Raw genomic sequence first — 16,539 nt, forward strand, 5'->3', positions numbered from 1 at the left:
TATATTTATACATAGAACCTTGCAAATTTCTTTATTTCCATGGAAGGTTCCTGTATACCCTATATCATGCCCTCACCACCCGTAACGGGGATCCACTTGTTGGTTACAACCTTGCGGCCCATATCCCACTTGTAAAAATTTATCCCGACCAGCCCCGAGTGTCCAGTCCGTAGCAATGATTTCACACCCCCAGTATGCACAATAATATGCGTGTGGATAATTACAGTACACCTTTCCTGGGTTAGAACTTGGGCAGAAATAAAATCCTGATCGGTTAAAGCATGGCTGCACTGACGCCAGGTCACATAATGTGATGCGGAAACTGGGAGCACCCGCTGTCGTTGTTTGCTGGATGATGAATTGATCCTCCCATCTGATCAAGCTCCATTTAAAAGGCTGGTGGGGATGCGCAGACCCATAGCTGACCAAAACAATGATACTGACTCCCATGTATCGTAGGAGGTGGTCGGAGCCCATCTAAATTGTCGGCCCCTCAGTCCCCCACCGTTTTCACTTCTCTGCCTCACTTGTCAGTTCGGTTGCAGCGAACTACAAGGTATCAGTTCTTCTTGGCAGCAGCAGTGTTCTTCAGGGGAACCTACTAGGGAGCCTTCGAAACAGGGCCTCCTCCCCTTCCCACGACACACAGATAATATACAATACTTATCGAGTCCGTCTTAGTGTTAGCTTCAAGTCATCAGGGCTTGGAGCTGCCTCCCATTTACCTTCCCGGATTGGTCCTTTCACACGGCTGGCATGTGTCCATCCTTTCTCCGCAGTTCGAATAGCCATTTCTGTGGTAAGCAAAACAACATAGGGGCCTTCCCCATCGTGGTGTTAAAGAAGTCTCAAACAGAACTCCTTGTTTTTATAATACAAAAGACAATGAACAAACATTTATTGTGTATTACAGTAGATAGTTCACGTGTAGTGATTAGGGAGGAGTTCCTCAAGAAGTCTTAGAAATATACCCTTCAGCAAAGGGACAGCTTACCTAAGTTGGATTTTGCCTGTTTCTTATGTGGCAGTGGATGTGTGTTGTTTTGTTGTTGTTGTTGTTGTTATTTAAAAAAAAACAAACTACCACACAGGCACATAGCCTCTAACTTCTCCCTATGTAGCTTATGCACCCCCTTCAACCAAGAGACTTTAAAGATGCCATTTTCCTCCCTTGCTCTTCTGAAATGTCTTCAGAGCCTGTTCGTAGTGCACACCGAAGTCAGCAACATAGTTCTTGCAAGCTCCAATTCCCTGATAGTTGCCAATATCCAAAGCAGATAAATACCAAAAAATGCAGCACCTTAAACTCAAACGTCTATCTAAAATCATACTACAATTCCAAAGCAATCATGGGAATAACATTGTCATTATTAATTGTATTCAGAGCTTCCACTTCGGAACGAATCATTCTGATCCAATCTTTTACCAGACATTTGCATGTAATTTTTTTTTTTTTGCAATTTATGTAACAAATGTCACCTAGAAAGAACTGATGGAGTTTGGGGAGTTTAATTGCTTTGAGTTTTTATATTAAGCAGGGTTTATCTGCGATTATGCGTGACTTAGAGCTGAACCTATTCATTAGATACAAAGGAAGCTGTTTGTTTGATTGTGGAGCAATAAAGCTTCCACTTTCTTACCAGGGAGTCAACAACATTATCATTTGTCACTATAATTTTCTTCCTCTCTATACCAGGCAACAATAGATCTTGCTTGCAAAATGATGGGCAGCAGCTTTACTCCCCATCAGCGTCACTAGCAGGCAGCTGTAGGTAGTAGCACTGCACTGTTGACTATTTCCTCCCTCCCATTTCTGGAGCCTTCCATAAATAATGAAATGACAATTCTATAATGCTGGCTGGTACAGTAAACAATAAAATAATGATGCCACCATACCTCTCTGTCAGAAAGCCATTGCAGCTGAGGATTCAGAGAGTACACCTTAAGGCTTGAAATAAGGAGCTGTCACTTCCAGGTCAGCAACTGCAAATGGACACGTTAGCAAAAATAAAGAGTATTTAGTAGTTTACAGAAGAATTTGGAACAGTTTATTCCTTCCCCAAACCCAGTCCATTCTATGAAAATATCTTTCTAAAATAGTTTTCCACGGATTCTTTTTCCCTCTAAAAGGGAAGATGGCAAAAGCAACTGACATTTCTTCCTAAGCTTTTGGGAAAGCAAAGTTACATAGTAGTGTAATACTGGAATGAGAGAGAGGGAGCACTAATGGAGGAGAGCTGATGTCTGAAAGGCAAACACTGAGTAACAAGCAAGAAAGAGAAGGAAAATACCACAAAATTAAAACATAGATTAGTGATATAAAGAAATGGTCTAAAGTAGAACTGCATTTCATTAACTGCCTGAATCACTCACTAAAAATAGTAAGTATTTGGGATTTATATAAAACAATATTTTTCTCCATTGTGGAAATCACAAATTCAGCGTGTATCACACAAAACAAACCAGTCTAATAACACTGGCCATTCTCTCCCGAAATCATCCTTCAGTTCAAGAAAAACATAACGAGTAAAACATTGCAAAGAAGAAATGTTTTGATTGAACCTTAAGTAAAATGTTTTGTTCTAGAAGACAATATAAAACATGGACAAAATCTGGTATAGGTAAGGTTAAATTTCCAAAGTTAAAACTGGAACTAGAAGGCATTGCCTTCGTCATTTTTCCCTTAAGCTATTCTGTGTTAAGCAAAACTCAGAAAATCACTTGAATCTAAAGTGAAAAATTTCAGCACATAATTTATTGAAGATATTCAGACCATTTATGTTCATGACACCTACAACCTCTCCTGATTTAACCCTTGTACCACTGTGTTAGTGCTTTATGCATTCTGGCCTCTAATGTGCCTCATTGGGGTTCCACTTATTTCCTAGGGAGATATTTCTCTGACTGTATACTTGTTTTTATCAAGGAGTTTTCTTATTTCTTTAATCTATACTCTGTGGTTTTTATTAGATGCATTTGACTACTTCCTAATTTATTTATACCCTTGAGTTATATAAAAAATACCATTTTCATGACTGAAAAAAGCTATCACATTCCTTATTTCATATCTGTGTTTTAATCATTTATCTTCAAAGAAAATGTTTGTGGTGTCAGTAACTCTGTAGTGCTTTTTACTCTGTGAAGTTATATCTAGAGAAGATGTGTTATCTTTCTGCTGTATCAGAGTACCTCACAAATGAAGAACCCAAAACAGACTTTTCTTGGCTGTGTGGTATATAGAGAGTTACCAGATCACCTTTCTTTCATTGTTCACTGTTGTCCCATGATAACCATTGAATGCAATCTTTTTCTCACACAGTGCACTGCTAACATTTTATACCACAGCCTACAATCTCAGTGGGAATGCTCCAAGCACACAACAGTTTTGGTACATAATTCCCCATCTCTGCAGTGGAAGGACAGGATAGGATGTGCAACACGACGATATTAAAGTGTTAATCAATGACATCAGCTGTAGTCTTTCCTTGTTAAAGCAAGGAATTTCTTCACCTGTAAAGGTGATTTAATAGGCTGCGGCTTGGCTTCAGTAGACAAATACAAATATATAAATATAAATAGACAAATATAAAAAGACAAATATAAAGCAAACCAAAAAAAACCCCACATTTATAAACTCTAAAATCAGCAGTTACCCTTTGTGCAGAGGATATGTCTGATGAATTCTTCACTCCAGCAATAAAATAAATGATGTCAAAAGGAGATGCATGTGAGCTTGCAGTCTCACATCTTTAAAGATGTTAGTGGTGAAGAACACAGTCTTACATATTCACATCCAGCTGGCTACCTTCGATTACAGGTAGCCTGTAATTAAGTGACTTCATGGCTCCTGTCCATCACATCAATAGTTCTGCTGCTATACAGATCTTCCATTCCATTCCTTCTCCTCCAGAGACTAATATGCTGATGGGGTGGCAAAGGTAAATTAAGCTACTTTAAAATATAATTAGAATTTTTAGGTGGCTTTGTTCATTTGACAGAATGAGCACCTCTCTTCTGCACTGCTTTCATTTTATGTACAGTTCTGACAAGGGCTATAAAATTACTTAACATTTTGTGATATGTGCATCATTGTTGACATAGCACAATGTAACTAGAGAGGCAATCAGTCTGCAGCACACACCTACCTTTGAGAGTAGTTTGGGAGAGCTTCTCTGTCCTCACATCACCTTCTGCATGCAGTCATGAGAGCAATAACTGAGAAACAAGGAATAGAATGTCTCTCTCAGCTAAAATTATTCAGGTTCTACATCAGATGGAGAGTTTTGCTTTCAACTTCAAAGAAGGGGCAAAGATGAAACATGAGTCTTCCGTAAGCATTCAGTGACGTAAAAGAAAATGTATTTAAATAGGTACATTTTGAGATGACAGACCCACAATTCCAAGGGCAGACTTTTCATGTGCTGCATTATCAGTGCACCTCTGTAGGAAACTACCCTTTCAATCAATCACTTTTTTTTTTTTAGACATCTGTGAATGACAAAGTTTACATCAATACAATTCAAATGCAGTTCTATTAGAGTATGCAAAGTACCAGGCAGGCCATGCATTTCCAATTAATGCTGATTTTTGCTAGAGGATGAGCACTGAAGTCCAATATCTGCCTTATAAAGTCTCATTCCTACCATACAAACTTGTATCTTTGTGGCTTAGAAAAAGAATAGGAGAAAAGATGTTTTGAAAGTAGGATGCACTGTCAGAGAGACCCTTATTTTTCATTGTAAACAAGAGTCTGCAGGGATAGTTAAGGATTTATGAACTTGTTTCCATCTAAGTAAAAAAAAAAACTAACAAACATATGGCCTAAGTAGTTGTCTCTGTCTCCTAGTTTTGCTTTGGAGGTTTTGAATGTGACTTTGCCTTTAGTGTAAGGCAATGAAAAGAGATAAAAATACATACTTTCAGAAATTTCCCATAACCTACATCAAAAGCAGTTGCAAGAAAAGCTGTTCTTCATTTCTTATTTATAAAAGGTAGCTACACGTAAGAGGAAGGAAAAGAGAAAGTGAAAGGGAAAAAGACAACAGAGAGGCATCTTCCTCTCAGAGCAAGCTGCCAGAGATGAATATCATGGCAAGAATGATGCTTATCAGTTTTTCCTGAATCAGCCACTTTTCAACCTTATATATCACCTGCAGATAAATTACACAGAAGAAAACAGGAGCTGTTTATTTCTTTAAGATAATATAAAGCTATTATTGGGATGAAAACTTTTCAGTTAAGTCTGCCCTCATACAAAAGGAAGATGATGAAGAAAAGTCTACTTGTACAAGTCTTTAAGTGAATTAAAAAAAAAAAATCCATACAAATATTTCAAGAATCTATTCACAAACCTTCTAAATGCTTAACTGCTGGTAAGACATGCTTCAAGGACTTTTGGGCTGCTTTTATGCTTAGGATTAAAATAAGGAGTGGCCAACCTGGCTGATGCTACAAGCTTCATGTCAAAATCACTGTGCCACTACAAGCCACAAGACATCAGACACAAACATGGCCACAAAACCAAGAGAAAGGAACAACTCTGAAAGGGTTCACTTTCTAGCTGACACTGCATCCTCAACAGTCTCACCTCCTCAGTGTGGGATAACTCCTCAGGAGCAATGAAGTTGGGCAGCAGCCCTGCATCCACACAGCTCTGAGACACAGTGCCAGTCAGTGAGGTGCACATGAGCCACAAAAGGCGCATGAGCCACAGGCTAGTCAGCCCTCCTTTAAATAGAAGGACAGACTTCACAAGACCAAGACGACCATCAAAATGCCAGAGGAGCTGTGAATAGACAAAAAACAGAGAAACAGGTGAGGGGGGCGATAGTTTCATTGTCAATATGAAACTATTCCTGTAATTGTGCAAAAGATTGGATTTGCATTAAAAATAAAAACATGCTTTTTCCTTGTAATTGTTACTGAACTTTTTCAGGTCATACAGGCTGGAAACAGAAAATGAGTTCTCATGGATGAAAAAGGGTAAATACCATGACTGGCTGAGGGAAAAGAAATCAGTGGGAAATATTAGGCAGGAAAATAAGAATTGTTTGAAGAGAGAACTGGGAACCAGAAACAGGATGGCATGCAGCTGAAAGAAAAAAAAAAAAAAAAAAAAAAAAGCGGACATTATGTTTTATCATTCTGTGGGCTTTGGTTTTTTGTTATTTATTTATTTATTTATTATTTGCAGCCTGACAATTCAGGTGATATTACCTCAGCTGTTTGGCTTCAGTATTAGCTAATACATTTGCCATGAGTTTTTCTTGCAGTGACTTGAACAATTCCATTTTGAGATCACAATGCTCCATGCAGTACCTGAGCAGTCTTCAATAATTTGCCTTCTTCTGTAACCCAGCCACCTCTCTTTCTTCTTTGAAGCAAATATGCTCCAACCCTCCTTGTGCTGAATGTTGGCCTCCTCATGTGCTTCATGAGCTACGAATTGCATTTCTTCTAATCTGTTGAGCTCCTCCTAATCCTAACTGTGAATCAAAAGATGTTTGCCAGCAATATGATACATTCTCTTGAACTGGCTTTACCAAATACAAAATTCTACTGTCTGTGGGTCCAAATATGCTAAACGTCCTTTCATGAGTCAGAGCTATGACTAGATTAGATGAGCAGAACTGAAGAGGTTAGGTTTGAAGCAAAGCATTTACAACCCCAAATCTTTGGAGAGAAGGATAAAAGGGAAAAGGGTGAGTGTTGGAGGGAGTCATTTAAAATAAATGCTTTAAATTGGTATGGAAAACAAGAGAAAACTCAGAAGCAAAAAGTGTCAGAATAAGTTTTAATATTCTGCAAGGAGTACTAGACAGTAGAAGTTGATTTAGGAAAACATGTTGAATTTTATTTAATTTTCTGCCCAGTACATTTCCATGTGTCATTTAAGTAAAGTTCTCATATGGCTGATAAATGAACTGATAAATGACACTTGAATTGTCAGGCTGGATCAGATTAGTAGCCCATCTCATTCAGTGTCCTGTCTCCAAGCAAAGTTTAAGCATGCTGAAAAGCACAAAAAGGAGAGAGACTTTCAGGTTACTCATGCTACAAATAACCTAAGTGGAACAACTGTGTGAGCATTGATATTCTTTCATCAAAAAGAAGAGTATGGAGCAGAGCTGCCCAACCTTAAATCCACTGATAAATATACACAAGCTCATGGCAGGGAATTCATTACATTCAGCCTGGGATCCAGGCACTAATTCCCTCAGTTCTTCATTTTCCCATGGTCAATAAGTACTGCTGCCAAGCACCCAACACGAATTCTTGTTTATTCATGGAAGCTACCCTTTTTGCCCTGACTTGTAAATATTCTTTACAGAAGTGAACAATAAGTGAAGCATGTTCATTCTGAGAGGATCTCCAGATCTCTGCTTCCTTACAATGAAAAAATGCCCTACTGCCCTCAGACAAGAAATCTGCCCCCAGCAGTGCTGGAGCCATTTTGCAAAAGGCAATTAATTACACCCTCTAATCAACACCATCATGTTTCTCTTGTGATTGTAGGAGGAAAGGAAAACCTAGTCCTAGCAAGCAAAAGCCATACCTGCTGTCTTTTTGTGCCTGTCCTCAAAACATATATATTTCATGGTCCACCACACACTGCCTGGCAATTTGTTTTAACATCAAAAAAAAGGAACAAAGGTGGATCAAAAGGTTACAATTAGCTCAACAGATGGATGCTCTCATGACTGTTTTACAGGTGGAACTCAGCAGCTTCTGCTGACTTCCTCCTATTCAGTGTTAAATCTGCTGGAGAGGTAAGACAGGCTAAGGTAAGTGCTGCTGGGGATTGCAGATGTTCCTGTCAAGAGAATTGTATCATTTAACTCAAGTATCTTCTGGTGCAATTCCAAGAAGGAGATGCTGAAACACTGAAAGCAGAAGCTTCTAATGTAAGGAATTTGGATAAATAAATAAATTTAGGAGATGTGAATGATTCTCCATTGAGAATGTTTTTGCCTAGCCTTCCAACCAGAGCTAAGCAAAAAGTGTCCTTCTCAACTCATGAAAATGAGGTTTACATAAGAGTGTTATTCAACAGCAAGTTGAAACAAGGAACTTCTATCACGAGAAGGAAGGGAAGAAAGCCAGTAGAGCAAACAGTTACAGTTAGGTTGCTAACATACTTGTACATGTCTCATTCCCTTCCAAATGTGTAATTTAGACCAGGGATCCTTCATACCTCAGCTGAGTGCTCTAGACATCTAATTAATTGTTTTGACAGGAGACTGATGCTCTCAGTTCGGCCATAAACAGAAATTTTCCTTGATGTTAATCATAACTGTCTAAGTTTCCTCACTGTTCTGACACACTGTTCTGTTTTGACTTATTACAAATAAGCTTTTAAAATATCATCTCCTTCTAAGTATCAAATTAGTGCCAAAAGTTATAAATTAAAGCTTTTCAATAGAGAAAAATAAGTAGAAAAGTGCTTCCTACAAACCCACTTACAGCTATTTTTGAAGAAAGGATCATGTACAAGAAGAGCTTATTCTCTGACTAGCATAGCTGTTCCAGTGGAATGCTTCAAAAACTGATGAAAACTGTCCAGGGTCCTGCTTGAACAAGTATTTTTGTGACAAGTACATTTGTGACAAATATACTTTATGGACAAGTATATTTGTGCAATAAATGCACTAACAAGTTTGTTTTTCTTATTAGTATTTTTTTTATATTTGTTAATATTATAATGTTATTATAATGTTAATATTTGTTATTTAGTAATTGCCATTACTAAATCATTTCCTAGTCCTTTAGATCAGATATTACACAGCCTCTCACTTAGGAAGATTTTTATTGGGCACATGCATTCAACATCACACACAATTAGATGTGCTCAAATATCTTGCTAACTAGTATGCAGTGTCAGAGCCCATGCTATTTGTGAGGAGTTTCCTAACGTTCACATATGAAATTCTCTGAACATGTTTTAAAAACCCCCTAAGTGCTCTCTTTGACAGTTCATTGCCCCAGAAGGCAACATTAGGTTGTATATGCTGCGTCAGATTTTATCACTGGTATACTCATCTCCAAAGCAGGCTGTCCAAAGAGCATCCTTATTGTTTTCAGCAGGAAAAACAAAAAAGCAAATCAAATGTAGATAGAGCTCACAGCCTGAAGAACAAAGCCTTTACCAGCCTGGAGAGATCTATCTGCCTAAGCCACAGTCACAGTTTTGGGAGTGTCAGAGTCATCTCTGTAAGCTACGAACAGCGCTGTAGCTGAAGATGATATTCTGGAAAATAATGATACAGAAATATCCACTGCTTTTAGTAAGAAAACATGAACACACAGACAGCCATAATTCATTCCTGTGATATTGAACAATGATGTGAGAGTCCTTGTCATTTAGAGAAATCAATTTTAGGAAACTTATCACCGTTGATCAGGATAGGTGAATCCTGGAACACCCCTGATTCCACAAAATCAACCACAAAATCAACAGCTCAATAGAATTAAGGCTCTTTGAAGGATGCAGACAATTCCTAAAGCTACAATAGATGTTTGCACAGGCAGGGCGAGCAGGGAGGGTCCCTTGCCACTCTTCCACAGCGGTCTTTCCCACCTGTACTTGTAACCTGCTTGCGAAGCGCCTGGCCATGGTATCAACCAGGTAGAAAACCATGGCCTCCGCATCTCTTGTGGCCTGCCCGCCACAGTCACCAATGTGGCTACTCAGACGGAGAGCTCTGGGAAACACACTGCCGTCCAAGTCTTGGGCTGCAGGATGTGCCCGAGTCTCCTGTCAGTATCCAACAGCAGCAGCGAGGGGTATGCCTGTGGGAGGTGTGCCAAGGTTGAAGAGCTGCTCAAACAGGTAGTGGAGCTTTGGGAGGAGGTGAGCAGGCTCAGGAGCATCAGGGAGTCAGAGAGGGAGATTGACTGGTGGAGGTGTACTCTGCACTCTCTGAGACAGACTCAGGAGCCTGTCACAGCACAAGTGTCTCCTGCCACGCAGAAGACAAAAGTTCCCCCATCCCGCCAGGCAGCAGGAGGAGACCTAGGCCAAGGTGGGGAATAGAGGCAGGTTCCTGTTCGGGGTGGTAGGCGAGCCCTGTTCCTGCCCACCTCACCTTCCCATCTACCCTTATGTAACAGGTACGAGGGTCTAGAACACGACAGTCAGAACAATGAAGTAGACGAAAGCCCGTCCCAGTTGGAGAGGGTGCCTAAGGCAAGGCAACCTACCCCTCGCATTGCTACATCGTCTGTCAAGAAAGACAGAAGGGTTATTGTCATGGGGGACTCCCTTTTGAAAGGGACAGAGGGCCCGATATGCCGACTGGACCCAACCAACAGGGAAGTCTGTTGTCTCCCGGGGCTCGGATGAGAGACTTAGCTAAGAAAGTCAAGTGCCTGGTGTTGGCCCAATGACTACTACCCACTACTGTTTTTTCAGGCTGGTAATGACGAGGTAGCAATGAGAAGTCTGAGAGCGATCAAAAGGGACTTTAGGGCTTTGGGACAACTACTTAAAGGATCAGGGGCACAGGTTGTGTTTGCCTCTGTCGTTCTGATAGGGGGGATTGATGCTGACAAGCGGGCTCACCACATCAGCACGTGGCTTTGGGACTGGTGCAACCAACAGAACTTCAGGTTTTTTGATCATGGGAAGGTCCACGTGATGCCATGCCTGCTGTCACCAGATGGGATGCGCCTCTCTCAGAGAGGGGTAAGGATTTTGGCTCAGGAGCTGGCAGGGCTGATAGACAGGGCTTTAAACTAGAGTGGAAGGGGGAAGGGGATAAAACCAGGCATGCCAGTGATGATGCACTAGAATCAGAGGGACTGTGTGCCAGTGAGGTCCTTTGGTCAGCTCCACGAGGTGCTGTGTGTAAGGAAGCCTATTTGAAGTGCTTCTACACAAACGCACACAGTATGAGGAATAAAATGGAGCAGCTAGAAGTCTTGGCCCAGTCCCACAGCTACAACATCAGCAGCATAAGCAAAACCTGGTGGGATGAGTCCTGTGGCTGGTGTGCTGCAATAGATTGTTACAGGCTCTTCAGGAGGGACAGGCAGGGTAGGTGAGGTGGCAGGGTGGTGATGTATGCGAAGCATGGGCTGGACTGCGTGGAACTTTAAGTTGGGGATGGCAAAATTGAGAGCCTCTGGGTAAAGATTAAGGAACAAACAAATAAAGGGGATGTCACAGTGGGAATCTATTATAGACCACCTGGCCAGGACGACAACGCTGACGAATTGTTCTTTGCAGAACTACGAGATGCCTCGAGATCAACTCCCCTTATCCTTACGGGGGATTTCAACTTGCCAGACATCAACTGGGATCACCACATGGCTGACATGAGGAAGTCCAGGAGGTTCATAAAGCACCTAGATGATAACTTCTTGGTGCAGGTGCTAATGGAGCCAAATAGGAAAGTTGCCCTCCTTGATCTGCTGCTGGAAAACAGAGAGGGTCTTGTGGGAGATGTGGCAATTGGCAGCCGTCTCGGTCATAGTGACCATGAAGTGGTTGAGTTTAGAATTTACAGTGACAGAAGGAAAACTGCCACCAAAACTTCAGCCCTGGATATGGGGAAAGCAGACTTCAGGCTGCTCAGGGAACTAGTCAGCAAGGTCCCCTGGGAAACTTCTTTTGAAGGCATTGGTGTCCATCAGTGCTGGTTTTTAAGCACTGCCTCCTAAAGGCACAAGATCAGGTGACTCCAAAATATCAGAAGTCAGGCAGGCAGGGCAGAAGGTCGGCCTGGCTGAACAGGGATCTTCTACTGGAGCCGAACATAAAGAAAGTGTACGGCTGCTGGAAGGAGGGTCAGGCAACGAGGAAGGAATACAGGGATGCTGTTCATGTTTGTAGGGAGAAAATTCGTGGGGCCAAAGCCCAACTAGAGTTGAAGCTGGTCCTGTCTGTGGGAGACAATAAAAATTTTTTTTTAGATAAGTGAACAGAAAAAGGAGAACCAAAGAAAACATAGGTGACTACCTGATGGGGAAGGTCTCCTCAGAGACAAGGACATAGGCAAAGCAGAGACGTTTAATGCCTTCTTCACCTCTGTCTTCAGTGCTAATGATGGGCTTTGAGACCCTGGGTGCCCTGAGCAGGAGGACCATGACGATGGGAATGACAAACTCCCAACTGTCCCTGAACGTGTGCGGGATTTGCTGCTCTGCCTGGATCCATACAAGTCCATGGGTCTGGATGGGATTCATCCTAGGGTGCTTAAAGAGCTGGCTGATGCCATCACAGGACCTCTCTCAATTATTTTTCAATGATCTTGGGAATCTGGAGAGGTCCCAGTAGACCAGAAGCTGGCAAATGTTGTCCCAATTTTCTAGAAGGGCAAGAAAGAAGACACTAGCAGTTACAGGCCTGTCAGTCTCATGTCAGTGCCTGGTAAAATTATGGACAAGATGATTCTTGAAATTACTGAAGCACACCTGGGGGACAATGTAGTCATTTGTCCCAGCCAACATGGGTTCATGAGGGGCAGGTCCTGCCTAACAAATTTGATTTCCTTTTATGATAAGATCACCCATCAAGTTGATCAATTGATCGACCAGCTGATGTGATCTTTTTGGACTTCAGCAAAGCTTTTGACACAGTTTCCCATAGGATCCTACTGGACAAAATGTCCAGCATACAACTTAACAAAAACATCACATGATGGGTGAGCAGTTGGCTGACGGGCAGGGCTCAAAGGGTTGTGGTAAATGGGGCTGCATCTGGCTGGTGGATGTTCACTAGTGGGGTCCCTCAAGGCTCCATTTTAGGGCCAATCCTCTTTAATGTTTTTATAAATGATTTGGATGTAGGACTAGAAGGTGTTCTGAGCAAATTTGCTGACGACACCAAACTTGGAGGAGTTGTGGGCTCTGATGAGGGTGGAAAGGCCTTGCAGAGAGATCTGGACAGATTGGAGAGCTGGGCAATCACCAACCACATGAAGTTTAACAAGGGCAAGTGCCGGGTCCTGCACATGGGATGGGGCAACCCTGGCTACAGACTGGGTGATAAGACGCTGGAGAGCAGCCCCAAAGAGAAGGATCTGGGGGTTGTGGTTGACGGCAAGTTGAACATGAGCCAGCAGTGTGCCCTGGCAGCCAGGAGGGCCAACCGTATCCTGGGATGCATCAAGCATGGCATCGCTAGTTGGTCGAGGGAGGTAATTGTCCTGCTCTACTCTGCACTGGTGTGGCCTCACCTTGAGTGCTGTGTGCAGTTCTGGGCACCACAGCACAAGAAGGACATTAAACTGTTGGAAAGTGTCCAGAGGAGGGCGACAAAGATGGTGAAGGGCCTAGAGGGGAAGACGTATGAGGAGCGGCTGAGGTCACTGGGCCTGTTCAGCCTGGAGAAGAGGAAGCTGAGGGGGGACCTCATCATGGTCTACAGCTTCCTCACAAGGGGGAGTGGAGAGGCTGGTGACCTATTCTCTTTAGGCACCAGTGATAGGACCCTCTGGAATAGTGTTAAGATGAGGCAGGGGAGGTTTAGGTTGGACATCAGGAAGAGGTTCTTCATCAAGAGGTTAGCTGCACACTGGAACAGGCCCCCCAGGGAAGTAGTCACTGCACCAAGCCTGTCTGAATTTAAGAAGCGATTAGACTGTGCATTTAGTCACATGGTCTAAAATTTTGTGTAGACCTGTGTGTTGCCAGGAGTTGGACTCAATGATCCTTACGGGTCCCTTCCAACTCAGAATATTCTATGTTTCTATGATTCTATGAAGCTGTGTCAGGAAAAATAGAGAGTAACTGTTTATGTAAAATATATACTAGTTAAACGACATAAGATTAAGGCTGAATAACATCACTACATATTAGTTTTCCATAGATGCAAACATAGAGAAATTTGTCCATCCACAGAACCACTGAGTTTGTTGAGCTTAAATCTGAAACTGAGTACCTAACATTCTGCAATTTGTTATCTAATCTTCAAAAGAAATGATTTTTTACTTAAATACCTTTAGTACTTAAGCACTTGTACAGAACATTGGTGAAGAGGCTGCCAGCCTGCAATCCCAGCATATGGGCTTAAAAACTGTATGTTTTTGTCTCCTCAAATATGACAGGGCCCAAAGAGTTGTGGTAAATGGAGTCAAGTCCAGTTGGAGGCCAGTCACTAGTGGCGTCCCCCAGGGCTCGGTGCTGGGGCTGGTCCTCTTTAATATCGTCATCGATGATCTGGACGAGGGTATTGAGTGCACCCTCAGTAAGTTTGCAGATGACACCAAGCTATGCGTGTGTGTCGATCTGCTTGAGGGTAGGAAAGCTCTGCAGGAGGATCTGGATAGGCTGCACCGATGGGCTGAGGTCAACTGCATGAAGTTCAACAAGGCCAAGTGCCGGGTCCTGCACCTGGGGCGCAATAACCCCAAGCAGAGCTACAGGCTGGGAGAGGAGTGGTTGGAGAGCTGCCAGGCAGAGAAGGACCTGGAAGTGATGGTGGATAGTCGGCTGAATATGAGGCAGCAGTGTGCTCAGGTGGCCAAGAAGGCCAACGGCATCCTGGCTTGTATCAGAAACAGTGTGACCAGCAGGGCTAGGGAGGTGATTGTCCCCCTGTACTCGGCTCTGGTGAGGCCGCACCTCGAGTACTGTGTTCAGTTTTGGGCCCCTCGCTACAAGAAGGACATCGAGGTGCTTGAGTGGGTCCAGAGAAGGGCGACGAAGCTGGTGAGGGGCCTGGAGAACAAGTCCTACGAGGAGCGGCTGAGGGAGCTGGGCTTGTTCAGCCTGGAGAAAAGGAGGCTCAGGGGCGACCTTATTGCTCTCTACAGGTACCTTAAAGGAGGCTGTAGTGAGGTGGGGGTTGGCCTGTTCTCCCACGTGCCTGGTGACAGGACTAGGGGGAATGGGCTTAAGTTGCGCCAGGGGAGTTTTAGGTTAGATGTTAGGAAGAACTTCTTTACCGAAAGGGTTGTTAGACATTGGAACAGGCTGCTCAGGGAAGTGGTGGAGTCACCATCCCTGGAAGTCTTTAAAAGACATTTAGATGTAGAGCTTAGGGATATGGTTTAGTGGGGACTGTTAGCGTTAGGTCAGAGGTTGGACTCGATGATCTTGAGGTCTCTTCCAACCTAGAAATTCTGTGATTCTGTGATTCTGTTACAGCATACTAAGCAGCTTGCTTATTATTTCCATGTTGCGACTGAAACTATCAGACCAAAAGCCTCACACCTCAACCTCTGCAGCATGGTTAAGAAATCTTGCCTCTGCTCTACAATTTACAAAATGTAATGTCCAGCCTTTAATGAGAAAAAGATGTCTTTTCAGGTTCAGAAACCAAGTCTATGTCTTCACTGATAATTTAGTAAATAAGAAATTGGCATAGAGTCTATGCAATTTTTAGACTGACATTCATAACTTTTGTATGCACCTTTCCTGAGGATGTGCAGCACCTGACCAGGTTGTTAACACCTGTAAAAAAAAAAAAAGAGGGCTGCAAAGGAAGGACTTATTTGGCATAAGATAGCTCTTTTGTGCCTCCCCTCAGCTTAAGGTGAAGGAAAGACCATCTTCAGAACAGAGCATGCAGCAGACAGAAGAGCACAGAAAAGCAGAGCTCTGCTCTCTCTGTTACTTTGCAGGCAAAGGATGCCTCACACTGCCATGAAGCCCTGATTTGCACTCGCCTTACTGCATCTTCCCAGCCTACTCCAGTGGAGCTCAGCATAGCATCAGACCAGTGGTTTTCCTGGGATCAGTCTGCACATCAAGCTGATAAGCCAAGAAAATAAGCATGACAAGAAATCTGGTAGATCAGAGGGATAGCAAAGAAAGCAGTTGAGGCCCTGGGGAAAAAAAATAAGTAAAAAAGAAAGGGTCAGCAGTAAAAATAAAATTAAAAAAAAAAAAAAAAAAGTAAGAAGGAAGCAAACATGCAAAGGAAAGAGAAGGTGGATAAAGAAAGTGGAAGAGGAAAAAGTGAGCATATCTTCAGTATAGAAAAGGTGGAAAAACAAAGGAAAAGAAAGATTACTAAAGCAAGGGAAAGCAATGTAGAAGTGTGATGTGCTGGGGAAAGATGAGGGAGAAAAGAAGGGAGAATTAATGTATTTAAATATATCAGCAAGGAAGAAAATCTGCAAGACTTTCATAAGACATTCCCTATCCTATAAATAATACCTCATAAATATTGTAAGAGCCTTTCCAAATGTGAATAGAGATATAAATTAAAGATAAAATAAAGGAAAAGAAAATGGGTAAGATACAGAAAGAAAAAAAAAAAAAAAAAAAAAAGATTCAAGCATTACATGAGAGCATATTGGGGGGGGGGGGGGGGGGGGGGGGGGAAGGTACTCTCCTTTCCTTATAGGTTAAAAATTATGTTTACCACCACTTTGGTTTTTGACTACTGGGAGTCTTTAGTTAGGACAGGAGCCAGCAGATGTAGACTACTACCATGCCATGACTGCAATGATAGCTGCCCTTGATCCACAGCATGTTGTATGCTGTAGGAAAACGAAAGAAATATAGATTTTGAAACAGAACTTCAGTGCCCATAAATCTTAGAATAACAGATAATGAAACCATCCAATTTAGTGACACAGCCTTAAGAAA

The sequence above is a fragment of the Netta rufina genome (genome assembly GCF_964035555.1).
Source record: "Netta rufina genome assembly, chromosome: 1".
Taxonomy (NCBI): domain Eukaryota; kingdom Metazoa; phylum Chordata; class Aves; order Anseriformes; family Anatidae; genus Netta; species Netta rufina.